The sequence below is a fragment of the Marmota flaviventris genome, chromosome X, assembly GCF_047511675.1.
Source record: "Marmota flaviventris isolate mMarFla1 chromosome X, mMarFla1.hap1, whole genome shotgun sequence".
NCBI lineage: Eukaryota > Metazoa > Chordata > Mammalia > Rodentia > Sciuridae > Marmota > Marmota flaviventris.
The window spans coordinates 70,021,608-70,040,847 of NC_092518.1; positions in this window are offsets into that span (position 1 = coordinate 70,021,608).

The window sequence follows — 19,240 nt, forward strand, 5'->3', positions numbered from 1 at the left end:
TAATTTAATCTTATAACAATGCTATTAATCCCCACTCTGAGGAAACTGTCTCAAGAGACTTAGCAGACTTTCGAAGGCCTCATGATAGTAGTCAGGATAAATTTAGATTCAAGTCTATTTGACTCCCTGTCCAGGATTTTTGCCAGATACACCATCCTTCCTCTTACACTGTACTCATTCTCCTCCCCATATCTCTGACATCACATATAGTGTCATTTTACCTCTCATCCTCCTCAGGCCCAGTATTCCTTCCATCATTTTATCTGCTGACTTATTTCTTAATAATGTATTTTATGAAACTAGTCTTAATACTGTTTTAGTTGACTTTTTATTCATACATACCATGGGACTCAGTTGAGCCTATCCTAAGTCTCACACTGTGCTAAGTTATTTATATATGCATTCTTTCAGTTACTCATGACAGTAACTGTGTGATATATACATATTTCCTTCCATTTTATTAAACAAACCAGAACTTTAAAATATTTATGGATTTTTGCAAGTATAGTAAATGTCAGAATGGGAGTAGGATCCAATGCCATCCTATAGATGGAAGATTTAAATTAAAACCAGAAAGCCCAATCACCATTAGGCCCATGCTGTCTATAAATTGTACCTAGAAAGTCCATCTTCTTAACATGACAGGTAAACCAAATCATATCACAGAACTATTCCAAGCCTAATACAAATTAGATGTAGGTATGTTAGTGACTTTGTTCCACATATTTGTAATAAAAAATGAGATCTAAATTTAATTGTGCTTCCTGTGGTGTCAGACAAAATTCTAAGGAACACTTTACTTGTATTTACTCACTTAATCCTACCAACAATCTAACAGGTAGGCAATATTATTATCTCCATTTTGCATGTAAAGAAACTAAGATTCAGAGATATTAAGTAGCTTGACAAAGATATCAAAACTTAAAATCCAGAAAAAATAAGGAAAACACAGTTTTTTTTTGTTTTGTTTTTTACTGAAATGCCAGGAAAGAGACAAAGTGATTTTGCTGTTTGCTTTACAAAATCAAACAATTTGCAGAATTTATTATGGGGATGGATGATGTTGGCTTTTGCTGTATTAGAGGAAGAGGCAATTTTATTTGTTAAATTTCCAGTTGATGCTTTTAAAAAATATAATTAGAAATGTAGTTTAGCAATCTAAGACTGATTAAGGAGTTTCTTTTGCATTTGACTCTTGAAATTTTACATCAGTTTAAGACCACTTACATATTTGTTTTTTGAATTTGGGGTTTTTTCCCTCTTTAAAGAATATTGGGTTTGAATATTGTGAAACTGAACACAATTTAAGGGAACATGTCTAAAAATATATATTATTGCTTAAAGTTTCTTATTAGTGCAACTTATACTATCTTGGAAACTTAGAATAAGACTGCATTCATCAGCATTCAAAAATCCACTGTTATGATAAGCATATGCTAATAAATAATAAACTTCAGTAATCAATCTTTGCCACAAAGTGGCAGTGTTAACCAGTTTAAGAACTAAATCCCTAAATGATAAATAGTGTAAGCTTATGTTTCATGGAAGTATATATATTACTAATATTAGAGGTTTCCTTCACTTACAAATAGTAAGAGCAAATTTCTAAAAAATAAGATTTTAAACTTAACATGTTATTTTATTAAAGATCTAGTCTAGGTAGTGAGTTTTATATGCTAACACATGACAAATTCTATTTCTAAAAGTTCAAAATGTATATAAAAATGTATATATTTGTACTTTACTAAAATAGTTTGAATTAATATAACATATAAAACCACAAACATATATCTAAAAATATTGATATTTTTATGCATTTAAACTCTAATAATTACCATCTATATAATCCGCTTTTCTGAAGATGTTATGTAAAATACAGTGGAGTATTCTAAAATCTGACTCCAGCTTGGCTGCATCTAAACAAGTACTTACAATTGAAAAGGCATATGTATAGTTTTTATCTATGACAAGCAGAGTTTGAATTCGTGGAACTCTCCCTCTAACTCAGAGACAATATTTTTCTCCTCTCCTTTTGAAGTTCATGTGCTTTTATCCCACTCCTGTTAAATGCAAACAGGAGAGGAGAAAGGGGAAAGGGTAAGGTTGAGTTTGGAGGGGGACTTAAAGCAAGAAGCCAGATTGGAGCAGAACTGAAAAATGAGATATTTTCTGAAATGAAAACTTAAGGTACTTTGAAGACATTAATCAATCAGCATTGCTTGTTTTTAAAGTAATATTTGTTATATCTTATTTTATTAAGAAATGTGTGCTTATTGTAGAAAATTTGGAAAGTATTTTTGATAAGCAGTTACCTCTGTACTTTGCTCTAATTAGAAAGGAGCATACCTAATATTTGATTTTTTTTTTCATTTCCAGATATCATTATCAAATTTCCAAAGAAAGGAAAATCCGTGTCTTTGCTTTTGCTGTATTTTTGCTTAGCTAAAGGTGCACATCCAGGATAGATGTTTTTGTTCAGAAAAGTTTCCCCAACGGTAACAATTTCTGAGAGGCAAGATGGGTCCAGAGCAGAGGCTGAGATCCAGGGTGAGAATGAAATTGCTTTGCATATTAAAAAAAAGAAGTTGGATTTTTTTTTCAGACAACAGTCTGCAGAAAGAGTCTAAATAGCTCAGAAATTAGGAAAAGAGGGGTTAAATGGAAGGGATGAGTCCTTGCCTTGAGGACATAACCCAACAAAACTGTGGTAGGCAAGGTGAAATCTGGGCACAAAAGAGCCAGTGAAAGTTTATCTGTCAGATGTATTCAGTTTTAATTTTTTTTTTTCCTATTTGGACATCTATGGAAATATGCTTACCTTATCACCAATACTTTAATTGAAGTCACTTACCACACACTAACTTTATATTCAGGGTTGTATTTGGGCTGAGATACTGGAAAAGGAAAATAACTGCAGAAGTTGACCTCAGGGATTGGGAAAATTGACTATAAGTTGGGCTGGTTTGTGAACAGGTATATAAGAAAGTAGTTACCCTGGAAAAGAAGGACTGTGTAATGTGTACAGATAGTCTGGATACCTAGAGTTCAAGCTCAAGAGATTTGATCATTATGGGACTCCAGAAGACTGGGCAACATTTGAGTTATGTAAAAAATGCATAAAATAGAAATTAAAATGCTTAGAATCCTAACTGGATTTATATTTCAATGACTATTCCTATGAATTTGTTTGAATAAATAAGAATTTTTTTGAGAGAGGGAGAGAGAGAGAGAGAATTTTAATATTTATTTTTTAGTTTTCAGCAGACACAGCATCTTTGTTTGTATGTGGTGCTGATCATCGAACCCAGGCCGCACGCATGCCAGGCAAGAGCGCTACTGCTTCAGCCACATCCCCAGCCCCAAGAATTTTTAAATAAAATCGACATCATAGTAACTATGTTTTTGCTTAATAACATTCTTTTTATAGAAATATGTTAAGGATTTTATTAGTGCTTTATAGCTATACATAATACTGTGGTTCATTTAAAAAAAATTATTTGTTCTTTTTAGATATACATGACAGTAGAGTGTATTTTTTAAATTTTTAGTTGTAGCTGAACACAATACCTTTATTTTGTTCATTATTTTTTATGTGATGCTGAAGATCAAACCAAGTGCCTCATATGTGTGAAGCAAGTGCTCTGCCACTAAACCACAACCCCAGCCCAGTAGAGTATATTTTGACATATCATACATTCATGGAGTATAACTTATTCTAATAAGAATCCCATTCTTGTGTTTGTACATGATGTGGAGTTTCACTGGTGGTGTATTCATATAAGACCATAGATAAGTTATGTCTGATTCATTCTACTGTCTTTCCAATTCCCACCCCCTCCCTTCCCTTAATTCCCCTTTGTCTAATCCAGTGAACTTCTGTCCCCCCTCCTTATTATAAGTGAGAATCCAAATATCAGAGAGAACATTAAGCCTTTGGGTTTTTGAGTTTGGCTTGTTTCACTTCCCATGATAGTCTCCAGATCCGACCATTTACTGGCAAGTGCCATAATTTTATTTTTCTTTATGGTTGAGTAATATTCCATTGTGTAAAATATACCACATTTTCTTTATCCCTTCATCTGTTGAAGGGCACCTAGGTTGGTTCCATAGCTTAACTATTGTGAATTGAGCTGCTATAAATTGATGTGGCTGCATCACAGTAGTACACTGATTTCAAGTCCTTTGGGTATAAACCAAGGAGTGGGGTAACTGGGTCAAATGTGGTTCCATTCCACATATTTTTTTTTGAGAGAGAGAGAGAGAGAATTTTTTAATATTTATTTATTTATTTATTTATTTTAGTTTTCGGTAGACACAACAGCTTTATTTTTTTTTATGTGGTTCTGAGGATCGAACCCAGCATCCCACACATGCCAGGCAAGCACACTACCGCTTGAGCCACATCCCCAGCCCCCATTCCACATTTTTTTTAAGGAATCTCCATACTGATCTAAGGATATATACATGGAATATAATTTGCTCCATTTTGGTTCCCATTATTTTCTCTTTTCCTTCTCTCATACTACCATCGATTTCCCTTCCTCTACTATCCTTCCATTTGTTTGTTGTTTTATTAATTGGTGCTTTATAGATAAACATAAAGATGTCATTCACTGTGATATATTCATATCAGTACATAGCATAATTTAGACAATTTCATTTGCAGTTACTCCCTTTTCCCATCCTTCCTCTCTCCCCATCTATCCCCTTCCTTGAATTCACTGACTTCCCTTTATTTTCATAGGATCAACCCCATTTTCCCTCTTATTTGGCTCTAACTTTTTTGATAGTATGGCCATTTTGACAATATTTATCATGGCAACCCAAAAACATGGGAGGTCATTACATCTTCTAATGTCTTTGGTTTTTTTTTTTTTTTTTTGGTGTTCCATAGTTTTCATAATAGGGGGGGGGATGTGTTTCCCAGCTTGTTAGATTTATTCCCAAATGTTTTATTTTTTAGAGCACCGTGAAGAGGATTTTCTCTCTGATTTCTGTCTGAGCAGGTTCAATATTGGAGTATAGGAAAGCCATTGCTTTTCATATGTTGATTTTAGCAGAATTGTTTATCAGCTCTAAAATTGTGATAGAATTTTTTGGATATTCAAGATATAGGACCATGTCATTAATAAACAGAAATAATTTGACTTCTTCCCTTCTCATCTGTATCCCTTTATTTTCCTTCTCTTACCTAATTGCTCTGGCTAGAGATTCAAGAACCATATATTTTTAAATTTTTTATTTATTTATTTTTGCATTACAATTCTTAATACACCATTATACCATAATTTATCATATCTCTGATTATATATAAGGTATGTTGACATCAAATTCACATCTTCATACATGTATTTTGTATAATGATGAGGGTCTCCTATATTTAATAGGAGTGGAAAGATCGGGCATTCTTGTTCCTGATTTTAGAGGAAATGCTTTCAGTTTTTCTCATTCAGTATGATGTTGACTTGGGGTTTCTCATAATCTTTACATGTTGGGGTAAATTTCTTCTATACCTAGTTTCTCCAGCATTTTGTTGTTGTTATTATTGGGGGTTGAACTCAGGGGTGCTTTAGCTCTGATCTGCATCCTTGTCACTTTTTATTTTGAGACAGGATTTTGTAACTTGTCTAGGGCCTCATGAAGTTGCCAAAGCAGGCCTCAAATTTGCAATCCTTCTGCCTCAGACTCTTGACTCATTTAGATTAGAGGTTTGCACCACCACACCCAGCTAGCTCTCCAGCATTTATAATATGAATGAATGCTGGATTTTATCAAAGGGCTTTTCTGAATCTACTGAGATGATTGTGTGATTCTCCTCCATTGTATTTATGTGGTATTGATTTGCATATGTTGAAGCAACTTTGCATCCCTGGGATTAAACCCACTTAACCATGGAACTATGTTCCTAATACTTTTTTTTTTTTTTTGGTACCAAGGAGTGGACTCAGGGGCACTCACCCACTGACCCACATCCCCAGCCCTATTTTGTATTTTATTTTGACACAGGGTCTCATCTGAGTTGCTTAGTGCCTTGCTTTTACTGAGGCTGGCTTTGAACTCATGATCCTCCTGTCTCAACCTCCCAAGCTGCTGCTGGGACTACAGGAGTGTGCCACCGCACTGGGCCATACTGAGTTTTTGAATGCCACTTCAGATATTTTATTAAGGATTTTTCCATCTAGGTTCATTAGGGATTTTGGCCCAGTGTTTTCTTTCCTTGATGTATCTTTGTCTGGTTTTAGCATCAGGGTGATTCTGGCTCCAAAGAATGAATTTTTAAGTGTTGCTGAGAAACTGATGTGACTCCATTTTTGAGAAACCAGCCTCTACCTTAGAGCAAAGCCTGTCCAAGTAAGGGGCCTAGGCAGATAGCCACCCTGCTGAGTTGTTTGTCTGTAAATAACAGGAGAGAGGCAACCCCCCTTAACCACCAATCAGCATGAGACAGGGAAAATACCTGGGATGTCATATGACCCCCCAGTAGTTTATGGTGGTTGATAACATATTAGGAAACCATGTAGCTTAGCACATACACCCCCTCACAGATTAAACCAATCAGTTCAAAGGAATCCCCCTCTTGTACTAACCAATCACCCTTATCTAACTTGTTCCCACCAGTGAATGTGCTAATCAATTTTAAGAGTTGTTTGTTTTTCCCATAGTATGAAATGATTTGCTGTGTGAATGTTGTGACACATAGAGTATCCCCCAAAACCTATAAAATCTTACTGAACAAAGGACCGGGGGACTCACTCCTTGGGACCCCTGCATTGGAAATGGGTTGTGAGTCCAGGCTCCAGCTTGCAATAAAGACTCTTGTGTGATTGCATCAGATTCAGCTCCTGGAGGTCTATTGGATTCCCAGGAATCTGGCATTACATTGCCTATTTCATGCAATAACTGGAAGAGGATTGGCATTACTTTAGTTCTTTAAAAGTCTGGTGGAACTCAGCTGAGCAACTCTCTGGTTTGGGGCTTTTCTTTGTTGTAAACGTTTTTATTATCATTTCAATCTCATTGCTTGATATTAATCTATTTAGGTTTTCTCTATCCTCATGTTTCAATTTGGATAGCTCATATGTTTTTAGAAATTTGTCAATATCTTCTACAGTTTCCAGTTTATTGGAGTTTAAATTTTTAAAAGATTTCCCAATGATTCTCTGGATTTCAAAATTTATCCATGGTGATATCTCCTTCTTTATCTCAATTTTTGTTGAGCTTGGTCTTCTCTTTCTTTTGATTAGTTTGGCTAAGGATTCATCAATTGTGTTTATCTTTTCAAAGAACCAACTCTTTGTTGCATCCATCCTTTATATTGATTTTTTTTATTCTCAATTTCATTAACTATATAGCTCTGATATTAATTATTTCTTGTATTCTACTTATTTTAGAATTATTTGTTCTTGCTTTTCTAAGGCCTTGGATTATAACATTAGATTATTTATTGAGAAATTTTTGGTTTTTTTTTAAATGTAGCCACTCAGTGCCCTAAACTTTCGTCATAGAACTGCCTTCATACTGTCTCAGTGATTATGTATATTGTATTCTCATTTGTTTCTAAGATTTTTTTATTTCTTCCTATGACTACAAATTTTTCTGTGACTCATTCATCATTCAAAAGTGTATTATTTAATCTCCAAGTGTTAAAATGTTTTCTGTTTATCTTGCCAGTGATTTCTAATTTCATTAAGATCTGATCAGATTCAAGAAATTATCTATATTTTTGGTATTCACTAAGACTTACTTTGTATCCTAAAATATGGTGTATTTTAGAAAATTTTCCATGTGCAGCTGAAAGACTGAATTCAGTTGCTGATATATGAAATATTCACTAGATGCCTGGATCTAATATTCATTTTTCCTTTCTTCTATGTGAAATATTTTATTGAGTATGTTTGTAGTGCTAGCTTAGTGGTGTTGAATTCTTTTAGTTTCTGTTTATCATAGAAGGTTTATATTTCTTCTTTAAGGATAGTTTTTCTGGATATAGCAATCTTGGTTGGCACCTGTTTGTTTCAGGGTGTGATATGCATTATTTCAAGTGCTCCTGAATTTTAGAGTATAGGCTGAGAAATCATTTGAAATATTAATTATTTTACATCTAAATGTAGCCAACCATTTTTATTTTGCAGCTTTTAAAATTCTATTCTTGTTCTGTATATTAGGCATTTTAAATAAAATGTGTCTTGGAGAGGATCTGTTATGATCTTATCTATTCATGATTCTTAATGCCTCTTTTGTTTGGATATCCATCATATTCCTAAGGTTTGGAAAACTTTCTGACATTATTTCATTGAAAAGGTTGTACATTCCTTTATTTTGTATATCCATGTTTTCATCTATGCCAATGATATTTAGATTTGATCTGTTAAAATTGTAACAGATTTCTTGACTATTCTGATCATGATCTCTTTAACATCTTTATTTTCAAGATCATATACTTTGTCTTTGAGGCTGAGAATTTGTATTCTTTATGTTCTAATCTATTTTAATGCTTTCAACTGAATTTTTGATTTGATTTGCTGAGTCATGCCTTTCTAGGATTTCTGTTTGGTTATTTTTCGGAATCTTTCTTTATTGAAATGGTCTTTCCCTTCCTGTATTTTCACTCTTATTTCATTTTTTACATCTGTTTTATTTCACTGAACATTTTAAATTTGAACTTTCTAAATTATTTTTCCAACATTTCTTCCACAGTGATGTCAATGGGATAAGTTATTGAGGTGTTGAGGGCTCCTTGGGGTGGCTTACTCCCTTCTTTTTTGAAATATTAATTTGTATATCTGCCCATCTGCTGTGATGATTATATCTTCTATCTTTATGCAAGGGACTATTTAGTCTTAAGCGCCCCAGGCTGGGGAAATATCTAAGTATTGTTACTCCCTCCCAATGTTTACCCTCTGTTAGGCCCAGTATCCATCACCATTTTGAGAAACTAAAACCTATTAACTACAATTACTTCAGGTCAAAGCCATAGACTAATAAACCTTAGGGGAAAATACTTATTGAAAATATTTTACATAAATCCTCTAAACCAGGTACAAAAGTATAGTAATATTTATGAATAGGTTGAGAAAGAATTTATGAAATATAGTAGAGTTGCTGTTACAATATATAAGGGTTCAAAAGGAGAGAATATAAAAATTGGCAAAGAAAAACTAGAAAAGAAAGCATAGAAAAAAAATGAAATACAATGAAGAAAAGGGGGAGGGGATGAGACAGGAGCAGGTAATGGAAGAGGAAAAACAGACTAAGATGAGCAAATGTAAACCTGAACTAGGAAATCAAAGGTGGAAAGAATGATACCAGTTATTTCTTTAAAACATTAGAAGAAATATAATTGATTGGGATGAGGGATATATTATCAAATAATAAGGGAATATCCATTGATTCAATAAGAAAAGTAACATCTTTAAGATCCAAACTGACATTACAGCTAATTATATTCCCTGCCAATATAGGGAGATTTCCCATTGAATCTTCCTGATTTAGATTTCATCAGCATTTGGACGTTTAGAAGATGCCCACTACTCTTTGGATTTACCTCTAAGTTTCCTTGGGTGTGGAGATAGTTTTTACACAGATTCACCTCTGATGCAATCTAGGAAGTACCCCTTAATCTTTGGCATGCTACACATCTCCTGGCTGTTGAGAGCCACAGCCAAAGGGGCCCCAGCAAACTTCCAGCTGCCAGCAAACTTCCAGCTGCCAGCTGATGATTGGCTCACAGCGGCCCCAGCAAACTTCTAGCTGCCAACTGATTGGCTCCTCTGCCATGATGTTCATTGGGCTGTTTCACCGCCCTTTCAGACCACGGAGCTGCTCATTGGGGGACTTTTTTGGCTCCGCCCACATGACCCAGCCAATCAGCCTCAAGAGCACCAGGGGTGGGGGAGGTGGAGAGGCTTGTGGGAAGCCGGTGGTGGCAGTTGGGCTCTGAGGGTTTTCCTGAAGAGCTGTGTGGTGCGGTGTGTGTGTTCTAAAAATAAAGTTCGTTTCTTTTGACAAGTGGCTCCTGAATTGTGCCCAGCCAGACTGCGGCACCTGGCTTTTTGGTAGATCAGAGGATATGGTCCCTTAATTGTTTGTGACTTATACTCCCTGTTGAGGAGGTATGGTCTTGTTTTCCTCTCTGAATAAAAGCTTCATATATCAAGCACTGACAAATCCAGTGTGGTCTTCTCCATGTATATTTCAAAGCATGTGGGGTTGTGGCAGTCTAAGTAGAGATATTATAGTCTGATGTGGTGCTGGGTGACTCCTGGGATAAATATAGGGCTGCTGCCCTCTTGGGTGTGCACAGACTGCAGGTAGGAGGGCTTGTTTCTGGGCACACTGGGTGGTAGTTGGTGTCTGTAGGATCCTCCTTTGTAAGACTCTTTCAGGGGTGTACTATCATTGTGTATGCACAAGGTTCTCTGCTGACTGCTTGGAAATAGTGTAATGCCAGATTCATGGGACCCCAATAGACCTCCAGGAGCCAAATCCAATGCAATCACACAAGCGTCTTTATTGCAAGCTTGAGCCTGGACTCACAACCGTTTCCAATGCAGCAGTCCTGAGGAGTGAGTCCCCTGGTCCTTTGTTCAGTAAGATTTTATAGGTTTGGGGGGGTCCTCTATGTGTCACAACATCACACAGCAAATCATTTCATACCATGGGAAAATCAAACAACAACTCTTAACATTGATTAGCACATTCACTGGTGGGAACAATTTGGGTAAGGGTGATTGGTTAGTAAGAGGGGGATTCCTTTGAACTGAATGGTTTAATCCGTGAGGGGTGTATGTGCTAAACTACATGGTTTCCTAACTTGTTACCAATCACTGAGACTACTGGGGGGGTGGGTCATATGGCATCCCAGGTATTTTTCCTGTCTCATGCTGATTGGTGGTTGCTAGGGAATTGGTATGGGTCCTCACCTAGCAACTGAGTCAGGGACACCTGGCGTGCAGATCTCTCCTGTTATTTACAGACAAACAACTCAGCAGGGTGGGTATGTGCCTAAGAGCATTTTGTAGGTTTTTCCAAGGACAAGGGTCACCCTCCTCCCCTTGGATAGGCTTTGCTCTGAGGTAGAGGCTGGTTTCTCAAAAATGGAGTCACATCAGTTTCTCAATAGCCTGAGGAAATTATAGTTTTGGATGTGTTCATCTAAATCAGAAGTGAATTAACTGGCAAATCTGAACCTTCCAACTGTGGACCCTCCTAGAGGTGGTTGGGCACAGGAGCTACGTCATGGTTACTGTGGTTTTCTTGCTAATTGGTGTTTATTAGTTCACCCAGAGGCTGAAGTTTGGAGGAAGTTGTATCTATTTCTGTTGGGTATAGGAGTGCGAGGTATAGGGCTCAGAGTCTTCAGTGACTGCAGTTCAAAACTGAGTGCAGGCTCACCTGCTGGGGCTTGTTAGTAATGGCCCTATTTAAGGGCTTGGTGCCTACCTACAACAGTGGGGCCAATGATTACGAGTTCTCTGGGCAGTCTGTGGCACAAAAGCCTCCACTCTGGTTGCTGCTGATCACTGGGTTTTACACATCACCATGATGAGGGCAGGGTATCAGTTGGTCAGTCTTTACCTGAGCTCTTGAAGACACTGTGGGGAACACTGGGTTATGGACATCACTCACTGGTAATGATTTGCTCTTATTTCAGCTCCACCTGACACCCCTTGTCTGAGGTGAAGTGGAGGGGGTTTTGGAAACCTTCAGCTAGAAGTACCCTCTAGAGGAATTATTGAGAGAACCTGCTTCAGAAGCATTCTTTATTGTTGTATTTGTTACTATCTGTAGGTGGGTAGAATCTGTATTGATTAAATTTCTTCTAGGGAGGTTGTATAGCTGTGGACTCTACAAAGTGTTTACCCTACCTGGCATAGCTTTCTCCCAACAATTTCGGCTGAATTGTTTGATCTCCTGTACTGTCTTTTTTGTTCCTGTCTTATTTTAACTCGGTTTGCTTTTCTGTCCAACTGTTGTCAAGGAAATAAGCTTATGTGCTTTTCCTCTCCTTATTTTTCTTTTTGTTATCCCTCACCCATGACCCCACACTGGTCAGAGTTCAGGGTCAAGGTCCCTTATTTTCTGTCCCAAGCATCAAATTCCAAGTCCTTCCAAGTCTCAAGCTGTCCAATATTCAGTTTTAGAGTGTTTACTCTGTTACCCATTTCTCTGGTCAGCTCTTTTTTATTGTTTTATTTCTAGGTGGTGGAGGATTCAAGGGTTACATCCAAGATATGCATGGCCATCTTCTGAGACCTTGACATATTTCTGAAAGTTGCCAAATGAGTAGATTGTTAAATGCACTTTCCACAAAAAATGAGTATGTGAGATAACTCATGTGTTAATTAGCTTAATTTAGCCATTCTATTTTTTATATATTTCAAAATAGAAGTTTTCTTACAATATTCAACAAATATTTGTTAAATACCAACCATATGCCACATTGTTCAAGGTGCTGTTGAACATTTATAAAGGGCCAAGCCTTATGGCAATCGTTTAATGTTCATGGTCCCATTTAGTACTCACAATGAGATAGACATAAAGATCCCAATACAATAGATAAAGAAATTGAACCTTAGAGAAGTTAATCTTCCTATTATCTCACAACTTGTAAATAGGTGAGGATAAAAATATAGGACTAATGTGACCCCATAGCCCACTACTCAGAATCAGATCCTGAGTCACTTCATGTTTTAAGTATTTATTTTTATTTATTTATTCAATCCAATCCCACCTTTGATATATACTTTGTTTCCAGTTTCATGGTATCAATGTTCAAGTGAACATATTTATACAAAAGTATTTAAATAAATATCACTGTAAAGATTTATGGGAAATCCTGGAGACTTTTGGAAAAATAGCAGTTGCCAAAGTTCAGAAAAAAGACCTATTTAATATGTTTAAATAATTTGTATTTGCTATATGGGATACTTTGATAAAAGACCTCCCTCTATGTGTAAGTTTTAGCACACAACATGAGAGTTTCAAGTTAGAACATTCTTCTCTTATTTTAAAAAATCTGTATTACTTCTAAAATACTTTAAAGGGAACTGGAGGAAATTAATACATAAGAGCTATTCTTACAAGGAGATTTGCATATCATTAGTAGCAATTAATGATATTTTAAATTTTTAGGGCTTTTCCATTTTATGTTAATGATAAAAGGTAAACTATGTTTAGTGTATGTTTTAATTAAGTGAATAAAGAACAAAAAGGAAAAAAAATCAAGGTCTAGAATAGAGTAATTCAGAAACACTAATGAAATCATCCAGTTTGATTTTTCATAAGAAAATGAAAATAATTTAAATACTATTCTTCCTCCTTCAAATCGTCTTCTTTCAAAATGGCCTTAAAACTCAGCTAGTATTATCATATTCTTGTTTTTGTAGTCCCTATATCCCTATTCCAGTGTTCCAACTATAGGAAAGCTTGATTTACAGGGTATGGTCAAAGGGAGACAGGAGTCAGATAATGTAGCTGTGACCAGATCGAAATTTTATATTCACTTCCCCTTATTTGTACTCACTAATCTTACCAACTTTTCACCATTTATGTATTGTTTTTCTGAAATATCAAAGCTCCACAAGGGGAATAATGCCAGTCTTTCTTTACCTCCTGTCAAAAAAGTATATTCTTGACGAAAATAAGCTCTTCAGAGGAACATAATTCTGGGAAAGGGAAGATTTAAAAGACTAACAAGGTTGACATTGAGTATGATTTACTTTGGGATTATCAAGAAATACCCAAGAATGAAGGAACCAAAGTTGTAGGAAGAACATTACCATAAGCTCAGTTTATGTCAATGGTATTGATAAGAGAGTTAGTTCTACTTCATTTGAACTTTGGAACTAAAAAAAAAATCATGGCAATAAACTAACTCCTGTAATATCTTGGGCTGTTATGGAACAGGTTATTACCATGAATGTTGTGCTTATCTAACAAGTACTTACCAGAAGCTAGTAATTTTGCAATACATACTTTAAGACAAGTTTTTCATTTTATTCTATGAATCTATTACAAAAAATTTAGAGTTGTCCATCATACAGAGGGATGATGACAAATGAGTTCTGTTTAAGTGGGCTGTGGATCAATTACAGATTTGATGATGACACTCTCAACTTTGAGTGATCTGGAGTATACAGAACCTTGGAAGTTAATCTCACAATTCAAAATGCCCTTAAATATGGAAAAAAGATAGTAGAAGAACATTGAATTGGACATTTTAAAAAGCAAACATAAAAAATTCTACTTCAAGAATCAGTTCTGTGGCAGGTGAAATGGCAGATTAGAAGAGCACAGCATATTATAGATGCCTTCGAGATCAAATCAAAAGAATAGATCTGGATACTTCCCACAAATCTTCCCCAGAACACAATCTGAAGCTCTTGGAAGAAGGAGTTTAGTGCAATCTGCATTGTTCCCAGGTTTTGTGAATGAGATGGCTGGCCAACAGCTCTGCCAATGTTATATGCCTATCCCTGGTCACAATAAAATGGATGAATGCTACTGGGAAAGGGACGATCTTCCCCCAATACTTGCTGCAAGAGCTCAGCATCCAGACTTCCTGACCAAGTCCCACAAACTACTCACAAGTGAATCATTCTAAAATCAAAACAACACTGGAAAGAATGTCACCATTTTAAAAAACATCAGTGAGGGGTCTAGGGTTGTGGCTCAGTGGTAGCGTACTTGCCTGGCATGCATTAGGCACTGTGTTCGATTCACAGCACCACATACAAATAAATAAAATAAACGTCCATCGACCACTTTAAAATATTTTAAAAAATAAGTGAGAAGAAAACTGAATGTATTCATAATTGTTTTTGGATTGAATGATCTATGTAAAGTCATTTCTGGTTTTTCCCTAATTTTGTGCTTTTACAGAGTTCTGTATAATTATATGTGTCTTGTCAATTAATTGAATTATTTCCCAATACTTCTTTTCTTTACACCTGTCCCTAATCCTTTTCCCCTCCTTCATCCTTCTTTCTCTCCTCAATTTATCTCCTATTTTCCTCCCCTCCCTTACATTTTTCTTTTTTCTCTCTTTTTAATTTTAACCCATCTTCCAATTCAATTTAGCATACTATAATTAACCCTGAATGCTTACTATTCTCAGCCTATACTATTTTATTTCTCACCTACTTTTCTCATTAACTGAGTTGTAGTATAAGTTCATGTATGGTTTGCTTTTAAATTTGCTTTTAAACTACTACTGTTACTGGGGGTGGTTCTTCTTATTCAATTTCTACACAATGTCTACACAGCTAACATATACATCCAGCACAGAATTTATTATAAAGAGATAACTGGTCATTAAATGGCCTTCACATGAAAAAGGAAGAAGAGGAATCCACTGCATCAGATACACAAATATATAATCTCAGAAAACATAAGGAAACAAGAGAATAAGATACTCCCAAAAGTGTATAACCCTGCAATAATGATCCACAAGAAGGAAAGTGGATGAAATTTTGGATGGATAATTTAAAAAGTTGATTGTTAAATGATTAATCAATTTTAAAAAGATCTAAAGAATGAACTAAGGGAGAAAACACAGGATGTGAAAGAATATTTAAATAAAGAGGTAAAGATACTAAAAAATAGAAATCTTGAAATGTAAGGCTTGATAATTAAGGCTTGGGGTTGTAGCTCAGTGGATGAGTGCTTGCCTAGCATGAGTGAGGCATTGGGTTCAATCTTCAGCGCTGCATAAAATAAAGGAAAAAAAAAGACTTGATAATCAATAATTTAATTCAAATCACTCCAATGGATTAGACCAAGTAAAAGAGAATATCAGAGCTTGAAGACAAGGTGGTTATTAATAATTTCTTTAATACTCTATGATTAATATTCATAATATGATTATGAATATTAATCATAGAATATTAAAGAAAAAAGAAAATGAAACCGTGATCAGAATATACAAGAACTGGAGGGGGAAAAAAGATCATGGACAAGACTCAAATAGAGACTCTTCTCTCTGAGGTGGATGACAAAGAGACTTCACTGGTACTCAATATTGGACAGAGAGCCTTGAGAGTTGTAAACTTTGGGCGCATTAAACAAGGGAAAGGAACAAAATTGGATCTGGGTTCCTGGCAGGAACATGGGGATTAGTACTCAATGTTAGAAAAGGCTGAGAAGCACCGATAGTCTTGTGGAGAATCCCAGGATCAGATGGAAGGGAAAGCCTTAAGGCTATTCAGCTCATTAAACTGGTGCATGAAAGACACCCTGGGTTTTCCAGTTGTGCCCTGGGAGTTGAGGCATGCCCCATCTTGGGCCAAGCACACTGCAGCAGCACCAAAAATGACCTGGAGTTCAGGGCAAAGAGTTCAGGGCTGAGTTTAATACATGATTCCAATGATTCTGGCACACACCACTGAGGGATCTAGACTGAGCCTAGCAAATCCAGAGAATTTTAGGCACTGTGAGTATTTTTCCCAGGTGGTAATAACACAGGTCAGGGAAACCAGGGAGGGCCCAGCTCCCACCCCTTGTTTGAGTCTGGCAGTGTGCAGGACCAGTGACAGTAGGTGGGGGAATCAAATGGATGGGAGTGACAGCACTTGGAGCCAGACCCCTGGAGGTCAGGAAGGGCAGTATCCAGGTATAACAGAAGCTGAGAAGGATTGACTCCCCTGTCCCTGAGTGGAGCCCTTATGAGACTTCCTTAGGTAAGTCCTAGAGGTTCATTGATTAATATAGCCCAACTACTGCCCACACAATAAAACACCTGGGGCCATACTAGATCTAAGCCCTGCCCCTAGGAGCTTCATCTACAGAAATTCATCTCACAGAACCCAGTGGCAACTATACCCTGGTAGTGGAGCCAACACAGCACTTACCATCCCACCTCATACCATTCTTCTGAGAAAGGAAACTAAGAAATGGACAGCAAATATATACTCCCATTCGGTAGTCTGTTATTTTTCTTATTTATTTATTTAGTATTGGTGGAAAGTGTATTCATTGATTCATGGATGTTTATACATATACATATTTGTTTCTGCTTTCTCATTTCTAGCATTTTTTGAAAGCAGATATTTTTCCTTATTAGGGTTTTTGATTCATATATTTTAGTTTGGTTTTGTATTTTCTGTTTCCCTTGTTTCTCTATTTTTTCTCTTTCTAATATCTAAACTCTATTGTTCTATCTTTCACTCTTCCTTTAATTTTTTGACTTCATTTTTTCTCCTCCCTCCTCAAAACAACATATCCCGCATTGTCTCTGCATCTTCCCTATTCACCTTTTGAAATTGTAAACTGTTTTCTACCCTCTGATCTCTTCTTCTCTCATCTTAACTAACTCTATTCTTAACTTTTCTTAACACTAATTGTTTTATAAAATGCCAGACCTGACCCCTAATGCTATAGCAGAAATCAATACAATGGAAATCATAGAAAACCTCTACTGTGGCCTGGGGTTGTGGCTCAGTGGTAGAGTGCTTGCCTAGCACACGTGAGGCACTGTGTTCATATTCAGCAACACATAAAAACAAACAAATAAAGCCATCTGTCCATCTACAACAAAATAAGAAAAGAAAAAAAGAACACCTCTATTGTTTGATTCCATGCCAGATAAAATCCATGATTATTTACTGTCTTTACTGTCAGAAATTTCTGATCCTACCATTTGTTTTTAATGTGTCAATTAATAGTGTAGAAGCCATAATAGGAACTAAGTACTTAATTTACTTTTATACATTGTGTGCATAGGTTTTTTGCTATTATTTGGCTTCCCCTAATCTCTGAGGCACTGAAAACCTAAAGGGTCAAAAAAAGATCATAGATAGAAGCTCTGCTGCCTCAAATTCATTTAGATAGATGGGTAGACACACAAATAATATGAAAAAACTAGAGAACAAACCAGAATGACTCAACAATAGATTCCATCAATATCACAATTTAGAAAATGTCAGAAGAGGAATTTAGAAAGTTTATAGTAAAACTAACCTACAAGATAAAAGATGATGTAAGGATTAAAATAAAATGAAAATTCAAGAAGTGAAAAATTACTTCATTAAGGAGAGAAATTCTGAGGAATAATCAATCAATCAGAAATTCTCAAAATGAAGGAATCAATGATACAAATTAAAAACTCAATGGAAAACATCACCAATAGACTAGACCATATGGAAGATGGATTTTCAGACAATGAAGACAAAGTACATAATCTTGAATATAAAGTTGACCATGGAAAAATGATGTTAAGAAACCATGAAAAGAATTTTCAAGAAATATGGGATAGCATTAAAAGGTCAAATCTAAGATTCATGGGGATACATGAAGGCTCTGAATAACAAAGTAAATGAATGCACATTCTTTCCAATGAAATAATAACAGTAAATTTCCCAAGTCTTAAGAATGAAATGGAAAATCAAATACGGGAGTCACAAAGGACTCCAAATATACAAAATTACAACAGACCCACTTTAATGCACTATTTTGTGAAAATAACTAACATACATAATAAGGGTAGAATTTTAAAAGTGGCTACAGAAAAAAAACTGGTCACATTTAGGGTAAACCAATTCAGATCTCAGCTGATTTTTCAACCTAGACTCTAAAAGCTAGGAGGTCCTGAAACAATATATACCAAGCTCTAAACTAAAATTTATGTCAACCAAGAATACTATACCCAGCAAGATATAGTTTCAGAATTAAAGATGAAATCAAAAAGTTCCACAATAAACTAAAGTTAATAGAATTCACAACTAGAAAGCTGCCACTACAAAACATACTCAATAAAATATTTTATGAAAGAAATGGAAAACACAAATGAAAATTGGCAGAGGATGAAAGTACACTAGAAGTACAGTATATCAAAGGAGAATCTAATTCAATTTAAAAACTAAAAACAAAAATTACAGGAAATAAAAATAATCTCTCAATAATAAGACTGAGTGGTAATGAACTCAACTCATCACCCAAAAGACATAGGCTGGTAGATTGGATTAACAAGAACCAAAAATATGCTATATTCAAGACACTCACCTCATAGGCAAACACATCCTCAGACTGAAGGAGAAAGAATGGGGAAAAAAATTAACATTCAATTGGATTTTATAAACAAGCAGGTGTTTCTATTCTTATATCTGATAAAGTGGACCTCAAGCCAAAGTTAACCAGAAGGAACAAAGAAGGCCATTTCTTACTGCTTAAGGAAGTCATAGTAACACAAACGGCATGGTATTGGCACCAACATAGGCCAGAAGACCAGTAGAATAGAATAAAA